Below are 10,735 nucleotides of genomic sequence, written 5' to 3'. Positions count from 1 at the left end.
ACGTATTTGTAAGATGACACTGCACCACCCTCAGTTCCTTGTGTGAATGCTAATTCTACAGCTTTATGGCTGAAGTTTCTAACAGAAAACTTCTGAACACTTACTTGTTTTTCAATATCTCATCAGCCCTTAGCGTAGGTGGCCTCCTTTATTTCCTTAATTTATGGTGCTGCAACAATCTCTTGTATCAGCCAGAATTTATTGAGCATAGTGTTTAAGAACACAGATGGGGCCTCAGATCTATGGTGAAATCCATCCTCATTTAAGAGCTGTGTGGCCTTGGGAGAAAAGCAAAACATACTTTCTTTATGTGTAAATAGGAATAATTATGGAAAAATGCTTCAGATTTTGAAGATGCTAAATAAAATAATGTATATAAGACGTTTAGCTCATAACTTAATATGTAACAGGTCTTTGGTAAATTAAGAATGTTTCTATTATAAATCACTTCTTTTGGTTATATTGCTATAACAGTATATCAAATGTTTGCCAATGCTTTTACCTTAACTATTCTTCACCAGTCTTGAGTGCAAAAGAATCTGTGTTTCCCATGGAATTCAGGACAGTGATTCAGGAACTAGGTGATACCAGCTCCAGAGGGACAAAGATTTCATCTGTCGCATTCTCCTTTGCAACTCTGACCCTGCCGTAGTGTTCAAGGTAGACTCATATCTGTTGAATTAATGAATAAACGAATGAGTTACAGAGGGTCCAAAAATATGAATGGACCGTGACATTAGACATAAAATATAAGAAAAATCAGGAATGATGGTTTTACTGTGGGTGACCAAACTCTATTCCAAAAATACATTCACTTTTTTAAAGAATTTTACACAACAGAACATTAATTTAGTCCAATAGTTATCACTTCTTAGAATTTAAAGTACTAAATGTATACATTGTTATAACAGAGAAAATATTTCCTTCTAGCAGTCAATAATCACTCACTTCTCACTTGAATTATTCTTTGCAATATTCTTTGTTGAGAAAATTCTAAGTGCGTAGTTTTAATTTTAATCTATATGGTAGCAAACGTCTACGATATCTTGAAATGGACAAATGAACGTGAACGGAAGTCTTTTTACTCTTCTGATAATATGAAATGTTAGCTCCAGATTCAGACAGCAAGGACATTCAACCATACGATTTCTACTTATATTTCTAAATTTTGTTTTCTGCCTTATAGGAGTGAGTTTTCCAGGACTATAAATTACCATTTTCTGTTATGAATTCGATTCATTATCCATATTAGTAAAATTCTTTAATCACAAAATCTATGTGACATTTAAAATTTTAAAAGCTAGCGGAGGAAACAGCATGACATGAGTCGGTTGTAGTTAGACAGGCAATTGTTCTATGGAGAACAATCTTACAAGCAAAAAATAGCCATAAAATGACATAATAGGTCAGAGATGCATCTCATTTCCTCTCTGTGCGGGGAACCACCAAAGGAAGTCTTTAATACAATGGAAAATAGAATTTTTTTTTCAATTCATGAAAACAGTAAGTAATGGGGCTTGAAAATTGGAATGAATACTGGAAAATCCTGGTTTGCTTTTTGTTTTCCAACTGTGAAGTGCTGGAGAACTCAAGGAATATCCAAGAAAGCTTTAACGTGTTGGGGGGGTGAGCCTGGAAAGAGATCTTGTTTACTGAGCATGAACCAGGTGTCAGACAGCACCACCTGGCTTCGTAGTCACTTATTCTGCCTAAGTAAGTCTCACAAGGTAGCTGTACAATTTAAGATCCTGAGGTCAGGGACCAGGTTTTACTGCACCTCGTACCCCCACACAGAGCCTGGCAAATGATTGTAAAAATATTTGTGTACTGGGGAGGGTATAGCTCAAGTGGTAGAGTGCATGCTTAGCATACACAAGGTCCTGGGTTCAATCCCCAGTACCTCCTCTAAAAATAAAGAAATAAACCTAATAACCTCTCCCTAACAAAAAATTAAAAAAAAAAGTTAAGAAAATATTCATGTACTAAATCTTAGTTCCAAATTGGGATGGCAAAGACATAGCCACAGATTTCCATCAAATTCAATTAACAGAGAGAAGGAACAAGATGGTCTCAGGTGATCCACTCACCCTTCCTTTTCAGTAGAAATCAAAGTAAGTGATGACACAGACAAATTTATAAACTGCTTCTTTTTCCCCTCTTGTAAAACATAAGTCCCTGAGAATGATAATAAGAGGAAAACTTGCTATTGAGCTAACTGTTTTAATCAGCACCGAATAACAGTATCTCACATTTAGCTAACATTTACTAAGTGCCTGCTTATTTAACAAACATTGTTTTAAGTGCTTTACAGGAATTAACTCATTTAACCTCAAGAGAAGAATAACCTCCTTCTTATTAGAAAGGTTCCATGGTTATTCTTACTTGACAGACCAGAAAACCAAGGTAGGGACAGGCGCCTGAGTTTGCCCACAGCTAGGGAGTTAGGAAGGGGCTGAGTCTTGATTCAGCTTTCAGGAGTCTGGTTTCCAGCTCACTCGCTGCTCAGCCCTCCCCACGCTGCACTGGTTTCTGTGCGGTGGCTAAACCTTAGCATGGTCATCTTTCTCCAGGAGCTATTTAGCATATAGATGCTGACTAGCCCTTTAACTTTGTCATCTTTTTAGCATGGCAATCATGCACACTAAGCACTGAGGATCTACGTTGTTCTGCCCTTGTTCTCTACAAGAGTCTGGACTGACTTTTTAAAGCATGCACACAACGTGGTTGTGCCTGAGCAATGGCAGCCACGTTCGTGCTACAAGGCCATGTGGCTCTTGTGTCTCTTCCTGTTGAATCTGTGCCCTCTGGTCTTTCTGTATTTTCTATCAGTCGTTTTTGGTTTGCTTGCCTGGGTATCTTGCCCAGTACCTGTGCCTACTAAATCAAACTTGCTTTTGACAGGTAATTTGTATAGTTTTTTGGGATGTAGGAATCTCAGAAATGTTTTTGTATCTCCAGTGACTTTGTGTGAACTGGATGATGATGGGCCAGAAAATTATTCCCCTAGCCTTACAGAAATCACTACATGGCTGGCACCATGATTGTGGTGGCGGCAGCTTAAATGCTGTGTTTGACTCGTATGCAGTTTGCCAGACTGAAATAATTGTAATAACCTTCAGATCTGACGTGTACCCTCTTTGGTGGGTGGCAGATCCCTTTCTAAACATGTTTCCTCATGGAGCAAATTCCCTCCAGGGTTTATATTTCTTAACTACCTTTTTTTTCTCAGTTTTTCTTTTCTTTTTTTCTTTCTTTTTTTGGTAGGGGGAGGCAATTAGGTTTATTTATTTAATTTTTTTTAATGGGGGTACTGGGGATTGAAGCTAGGACCTCGTGCATGCTAAGCATGCACTCTACCATTGAGCTATACCCTCCCCTCCTTAACTACTCTTTATAGTAAACATCATCCCATAATGGTTACATTTGCTTGTTCGCAGTAAAAGGTGTGTGTGTGAGTAAATACAAAAGTACGTATCTACTTCATATCTGTTTTCACTGTATCATCTAAGATTCACTCGTTCTGCAAGGATCAGTGATGCAGAGTAATATATAATCAAAATACTAAATAATTTTGTTAATTTCAGGGGGAAATGCCTGATTTATCTGATTCATTCACATGGTCATTTAAAAAATTTTAATTATCTGGATAATTTCAGTTCCCCATGTTACAACTCCGAGTTCAGAAAAAGAAAGTGTGAATTTGGCAGATATGTTGCCAGTGATTGATAACTAGCAAGTATTTAACGAAGTGAACATGGTGGCTTACCATATTCTTTTGGTCTTAAAAAATGCTTAAGAAAATAAGTGTTTCTCCCTGATTATTTTTTCCAAAATTTTGGAAAGCATAGGTGTTATGATGTCTGGCCTGTATGGGATCTAACCACTTCAAAATCATGCACACAAACAGCTGTACTATGGTTTTGTGACAGGTTTTGAAAAATAATAAAATCTAGGCCAATCATAATTCTAACAAATGATCCTTATGTATATTTTCTCTGCTGCCAAAATTTCAGAGATGTTACATAAAGTGAAAACCGGACAAGACTTCTGGTTACCATCAGACCTTTGGAATTTCAATAGAAACCAGAAACTGTGTAAAAAAAAAAAAAACTTCTTAATATTTTATGACCATGTTTAACGTCTCACAATTTATTTTTTTTTCGGGAGGTGTGTTTATTATTTCCTATCTGACTTTCCTCAGAATGTAGCAGTAAAATTCTGAAAATGAGAAGAGTCCATAATATTTAGCCCAGGTCTCTACTCTGAGTTCCAGATGCACAAATACAGCTGCCCTCGTGCTGTGAGCTGGTGGGTAATGCTTACAGGTTGCAGTGCCCGCAAACCACAATGGGTCTCTTGCTTCCTCCCCCAACTTCCACTGAAACCTGCTCCGACTCTTGGCCTCCCCAACTGAGACAAGGACACTGCTATCCACACAGCTGCCATGCCAGAAACCTTATTTACACATTTGTGTCCAAGTATATAGTCTACCGAGCGTAAAGAGCATAAAATGTCTGCGTTTGAAGCATTTGGCTCAAGAAATCTCTACTTATAAATATACTTATGGTCCTTTTCAAGATACCAGAAGGTTCCTTTGGGACCCTGAGGAGTCAGTGATTTCTAAACCTTCATCAAGTCCCAACTCCTCCTCCACTATAATTTTTCTTGAGTCTTGTCACCGGCCTCCACCTCCACCATTCTCACTGTGGTCATCAATCACCTGGCTGACTCCAGTAACTTTTCTGCCTACTTTTGCGTTTGCCAATTCCTTACCTCCACAGAGTGATCTTTAAGAAACCACAGCCCTGATCATTTCACTCCCCTTCTTCATTTCCTTCCCTTTACACTTAGAATAAAATAGAAACTCATTATTGGGGCTTACAGTGAAAGCCCTTAAAGAGTGGAGGTCACTTGTAACCCTTCCAGCCTCTGCTTCACGATAACCCAGGCAACCCTCAGTCCCGCTCTGCTCCCTCACCTATGACATCCCTACCCCTTCACCTCCATTCCCTCCCCCACCATTTCTTTAAAAGCCCTTAAGTCCTTTTGCTTATGCTGCTCCTTTGGTATAAATGCTTTTCCTCCTCTTCCCTCCTCACTCCCACCCCACACTCACACCCAGGCCTATACATCCTCTTCACGTGGCCGGTTCGTTCTCATCTTTCCTTCTCAAATTAAATACTTCCTGGTGATGAAGCTTTTTCCTGTCTCCAGTCTAAAGGGCAGCTCCCCAGTTACTCTCAGAGAATTGTGCCCTTTTCTTTTACAAGAGTTAAAATTTATAGATTAAGCATTGCATCTAGTTGTGTATTGCCTAACTCCTCTGCCAACTGAGGCTCTATTAGGGAAGGACCAGGGATGTTATTTCATTCCTCCCTCCCTCCCTAACAGCTAACAATGCACCTAACATGCAATAAGTACTTGGTAAATAATTGCTGAATGAATGAGTAAGTCAATGAATGTGTACTTGTCTCTGAGAACAATGCAAAAGGGAAGAACTGAGAGAAAACAGAGGGTGGTTTGGACAATCCCTCTGGGGAGAAGTTAAATCTGAGAAAGAGGCTGTTTTGTTCTCAACTGAATGCGTTTCAGAAATGGATCTGGAAAGGTCCCCTGTTTCTCTGAGCCAAGTATCACTCTGAGAAATGTCTTCCCAGGACATCCCTGGAGAAGAATTCAGCTGGCAAAAGTCCGTTTCTCTCCTGGTTGATCACATGTCCTTTGACCCCACAGTCCATCTTATTCCACAGGGTCTGGCACCAACTAGGGGGGAGAATGTTGTAGATATCTTACTCATTTGTTTCTGTGATTCTTATAGAATTGGTAGATGATCCAGATCCTGGAACACAGGGCAAGCTCAGCACAAATGACAGGATATGGTGGGAGGCTAAAAAAGAGAGGTGATAGGAAACATTTTTGGAAAGAGTATGAGGTTGGACTCTATAAATAATGATTTTTAATTTTTAATTTTCTTTTTGTTTGCATTGAATTTTACATCTGATAGTCCAAGCCTTAGTAAAATTCTGTAAATACTTAACCTGGTGTTGACTGTGCTTTGGAAACTTCAGGGAGGTTATTGGGTCAATATTTAGTGCCTAGCCATAAAAGGCAGAATGGCAGCAGCCCTGGGCAGGGTTGTGATGTGGAAAGGGGTATCCAGCAAAGATGTTCAGAGCAGCAGCTCAGAGCAGGAGCTGACAAATCACAACAGGATGGATTTGTCCAACATGTCACCGTTCCTCAGGAGCTGTAGAAGTACAGGGGAAAGAAACCTGACATCCTGGGGCTGTGGAGGATGGGGCATGTTCTGTGTCAGTGGCATTAAATAGATGAGTGATCCTGAAGCTTAGAGAACGTAGGGACATTTGGGCAACTCTCCTTGGTCACATGATAAAATTCTCTCACTCAGACATTCCTACCTCAAAGTAGATCTCAACTCACAAAAATTCACTGCATTTTGGGCTGAATATTTTTTGTTTAAAAAAAGTAAAATATCTGGCTGAGTAAAATATCTGGACCACCAGTCAAGTACACTTTGGGCTGAATTAGCTCAATTTTCTTTCCTCAAAGTGCTTAAAGTGATCGTCAACTTAGGAACTGGGAAACTGAATGGGCACCCCGGGGGCTAGTACAGGGAGAAGTCATTTTGACCCCAGTGCTCTGTCAGAATGTATGAGGGGGACAGGATTGGGGCTTTTAAGAATCAGAATTACAAAAAGGAACTGGGTATCTAAGGTGTGAGGCAGTGAAAGAAGACTGGAGAATGAGAGGTGAGATTCTGCCAAAAAAGGAAATTCTGCTGACTTTGTAATTTTGCTTTTCTTATATTCAACTTTAACTGTCAGTGATGTAATTTGATGCAGTGGCTAAGACAGCCCAAATAAAGTCAGCGCCACCACGTGTGGATATTTCAGAGGAGTGAGAGGGAAAGAGAAGCTGTGTAATATGTGGCCCAACTCCCCACATCACTGGGAGAGCCTGCTCTGCAGGTTTGACTTGAGTTCTGAATAATAAGGATGGGGCTGTTTCTTTGGCTTTGCTGGATAATTAACCCAAATCATCTGTTTATTTCATGAAAGACTGTGCCTTGATCTAAGAGGAAATACTTTAAACACTTCTTTCCAAGTAGACATGCCTACATGTGTCGTTTTTGGTTGGAATATGAGCTCATTGAAAACAGGACCTACCTTTATATTCATGATTTAGAACAGTGGGCAACGTTCACCAGGGGCTCACTGTATACCAGGTCCTGAGCTAAGAACTCTCCCTGAATATGTCATGTCAACATCCCTACAGTCCTTCAAGGGAGGTACCATAGCTACCCCTGTTCCACAGATGAAGAATGAGGTGCTCTAAGAAGTTGGGAGCTTCCCTAACCTACCCAAGTCCTCACTGCTAGTGAGAGGTCAGCCAGAAGTTGACTAGGTCTGTATGAGTCCAAAGCCCACGCCCTACCCACTAGGCATTACTGCCTTAGTGGTAGTAGCCATCACTACCATTATGTACCATGGATATACAGTAAAATGATTGAGAGGACAAGAGGGCCCTCAGTGTTGGAAATACTAATCTAGTGGATTGTAGTTCACTCACAATCACACACGGTCAGTCCCAATGACAATATCTGATTATGGTGAGATGTGCAACAGTGACCTAGGCTTGAAGCCCTCATTCTGGGAACTGGCCCTGGCTCCTGCTGTGAGTCCTTGGACAAATCATTTAGGCTTCTGTGGCCAAGTCTCCACTTCATCTGTGATATAAAGGAATCAGATGATTTTATCAATAAGAGAGCTTTTTCAGCTCTAGCGTTCCAAGAGTCTACAAATCTTATGAGACTATGATCCCCTCCCTTCTGTAGCACATGGAATTAATTTGCAACATGTATTGTGGCAAACTCTGATGTAGCCTGCCTAATGATGTGGCCCAGCGTAGGTCCTGTAAATAGACTTGGGCCAAAGAAAAAGAAATGTGTACCAGCTGGCAACTTGGCAGCAGAGAAGAACTTGCAAAAAGGTAGACAAGAAAATATTTTTTTCCTACTGTTGCTCTAACACATCTCCCTTTGATGTTTTTTCTCTCACAGATTATTTCAAGGTGAGAGCCTCCCTGAGTTCTACAAAGAATCCACATCCTGGCTGATCACAGTTCTCCCAGTGACCAGTCCTCTCTGTAAGCAAGTCCCATGGCTGGAAAAGCTCACCAAGAAGCATGAAGTGCAATTTGTATGTTCATTTTTTTATAAATACCTTTATACATTCTGAGCTAGGGAGCCAGATTCTCTCCAGGTAGGGTTGCCAGATAAACTACAAGATGTCAAGTTAAATTTGAATTTCCAATAAACTAAGAATAATTGAAACATCCCCCAAATCTCATGGAACATATTTGGACTAAAATATTGTTCTTTGTTTGTCTGATATTTAAATTTAACTGGGTACCCTGTATTTTTGTTTTCTAAATACAGTAACCCTTCTCATAGAAGGAAAGACATTTTATTTAGCTTTTTGGGTGGGATTTAGGTCAAAGGTATTACAAACTGGAACACCAACAGTTTGTAATTGTATGTATTACTTTGTCCATTTCAATACTCTGGTGTGAAACATCTGCCATGCTATCAATGTGTTTTCAGTGGGTGTGTTTGTGTTTAAATTTCTCAGGTTATGAGTCTCTCATTTTCAAAGGAAAAAAAACCCCACACAACATGAAACTCATTCATAAAATCAAAGAGATCCTAACCACTGATATGAGAACTTCTGAAAGAGGTAGCATATTTTGGCCCACATCTCACTGTGCTCTTTGAACTAATTGGGAAATATTGTATGCTGGCAGGCTTTAATGGAAAAATATGTTTCCCCTTTAGGGTGATTTGTCTAATTGGCTATAGAAATGCTTTTTCTCTGCTTCAGAAAGCTTTTTCCCATTGCTAATGGTACAGCTTCTCCACCTTTCCCTCACCCTCAAAGCCAAAGCTATGCTGAGCTTACTGAACTCTGTTCAGAATTCTGTGATGAAGCCAGACAAGATCGCAGACTTAAATTCAACTTGAAACAAAGCATTTCTCCTTTCTGGGCTGCAGTTACCGTCTCTAGAAAATGTGCTGGAAGAGATCACCTCTGAGATTCCACAGTCTGCCATTTACTGATTCAAAGCAGGGATGAGCCTAGGGAACAGGAAGAGGGTAAACCAAGAAAGCAAAGAATGAGGTTTTAGTTATGGTTCCATTTCAAGACCCCTCCTTTCCCAGACCTTTTGGCTATGGTGAGACTGAGCTACCCAGAGAATTTTTATATATGTTTTCCTCATTCAATAATAAATACCTTCTAAATTCCAAAGAATTTAACATTTTACAATGAAAACATAAAATTTAGCTGTAACATTAGTGAGTCCAAAGGGGTATTTTGTCTAGGTGGTCCTAAATATCTGGGGTTTGAATGCATCTTAATGTTTTGGTAAAATGTTCAGGCTGATGCTTGGCAAAGGAAAGGTGAGATACATGGTGTCACACAAATGAACAGAGAATCTAGTTCAGGTAAATCAATTAAATATGGAGAGCCAGACAATTGTTAAGTCAGGAAGCAAATGAGTCACAGTGACTCATATTTTCACATTATTGCAAAGACAATGCATACGGAAGGACAGTGTGTGATCTGTTCTCACCCCAGGTTCATCTCTAGTCTCTGACCTTCACTACCCTTCACACCATAGATAGGACAGTGATGTCATAACAGGATGCTGCAGGAAAAGAGGTAAAAATAAAAACACTGATGTCCTTCCTCTGCTTAACAGTCAAACCTCAAAGCTAAGAGAAAGTGTGTGTCTCATTACTTCCTTTCAGAGGGTGAAATCAAGGTTGTTTCAATGTATTTTCCATAAATCTATGTTGGTGAGAAAATGGTTTTTGTTTTCACCCAAAGGCACATGGTTAATGTCATTGCAAAACAGTTAAAAGCATATAATACCTCCTAGAAATAAAGACTCTATATTGCTACATCCATAGCAATGATTTCTAGTTCATGTTTCATCTAAGAAAGAACATTTATTTATTTATTTGCTTAAAAGTGCATTATTAGATAGGTCACTGTTTCGCAAAAATTTGATATGCTTTTTAAAATGTGAACCATTAGCACAATAACACTTCTTCCACCTAGTAAAGTCTAAACTATGCTTTTAAAAAAAGTATATAGAGAATGGCCATAATACGCAAGGCAATGTACAGATTTAATGTAATACCTATCAAATTACCCAGGACATTTTTCACAGAACTAGAACAAATAATCCTAAAATTTATATTAAATCACAAAAGAGTTAAAATTGCCAAAGCAATACTGAAGAAAAAGAACAAAAATGGAAGAATAACATTCCCACACTTCAGAAAATACTACAGAGCTATAGTAATCAGAATAGCATGGTACTGACACAAAAACAGACATATGGATCAATGGAACAGAATAGAGAGCCCAGAAAGAAACCCACACTCCTGCAGTTAGTTAATCTTTGACAAAGGAGGCAAGAATATACAACAGAGAAAAGACAATCTCTTCAGGCAAGTAGTGTTGGGAAAGCTGGACAGCTGCATGTAAATCAGTGGAGAATACTCCCTCACACCTTATACAAAAATAAACTCCAAATGGTTTAAAGACTTAAACCTAAGATAGGATACCATAAATCTCCTAGAAGAGAACATAGGCAAAACACTCTCTGACATAAATCATAGCAATGTTTTCCTAGGTTAGCTTCCACG

General features: G+C 39.3%; 1 long non-coding RNA gene across 1 annotated transcript in view; it reads right to left on the bottom strand.

The window, feature by feature from the left end:
• Positions 1–218: 218 nt before the first annotated feature.
• The window catches only part of LOC140696591 (uncharacterized), an 84,283-nt gene continuing 73,766 nt past the window's right edge, over positions 219–10,735 (bottom strand). The window contains exons 2-3 of the long non-coding RNA XR_012073084.1: positions 503–672; positions 219–278 (exon numbers count right to left, since the gene is read on the bottom strand). This is a non-coding gene — a long non-coding RNA (uncharacterized lncRNA). The remainder of the gene's footprint in view (positions 279–502; positions 673–10,735) is intronic.

This window comes from Vicugna pacos, chromosome 5 (assembly GCF_048564905.1).
Source record: "Vicugna pacos chromosome 5, VicPac4, whole genome shotgun sequence".
NCBI lineage: Eukaryota > Metazoa > Chordata > Mammalia > Artiodactyla > Camelidae > Vicugna > Vicugna pacos.
Note: the sequence above shows the minus strand (reverse complement) of the source record. Positions and strands in the feature narration are given on the sequence as shown.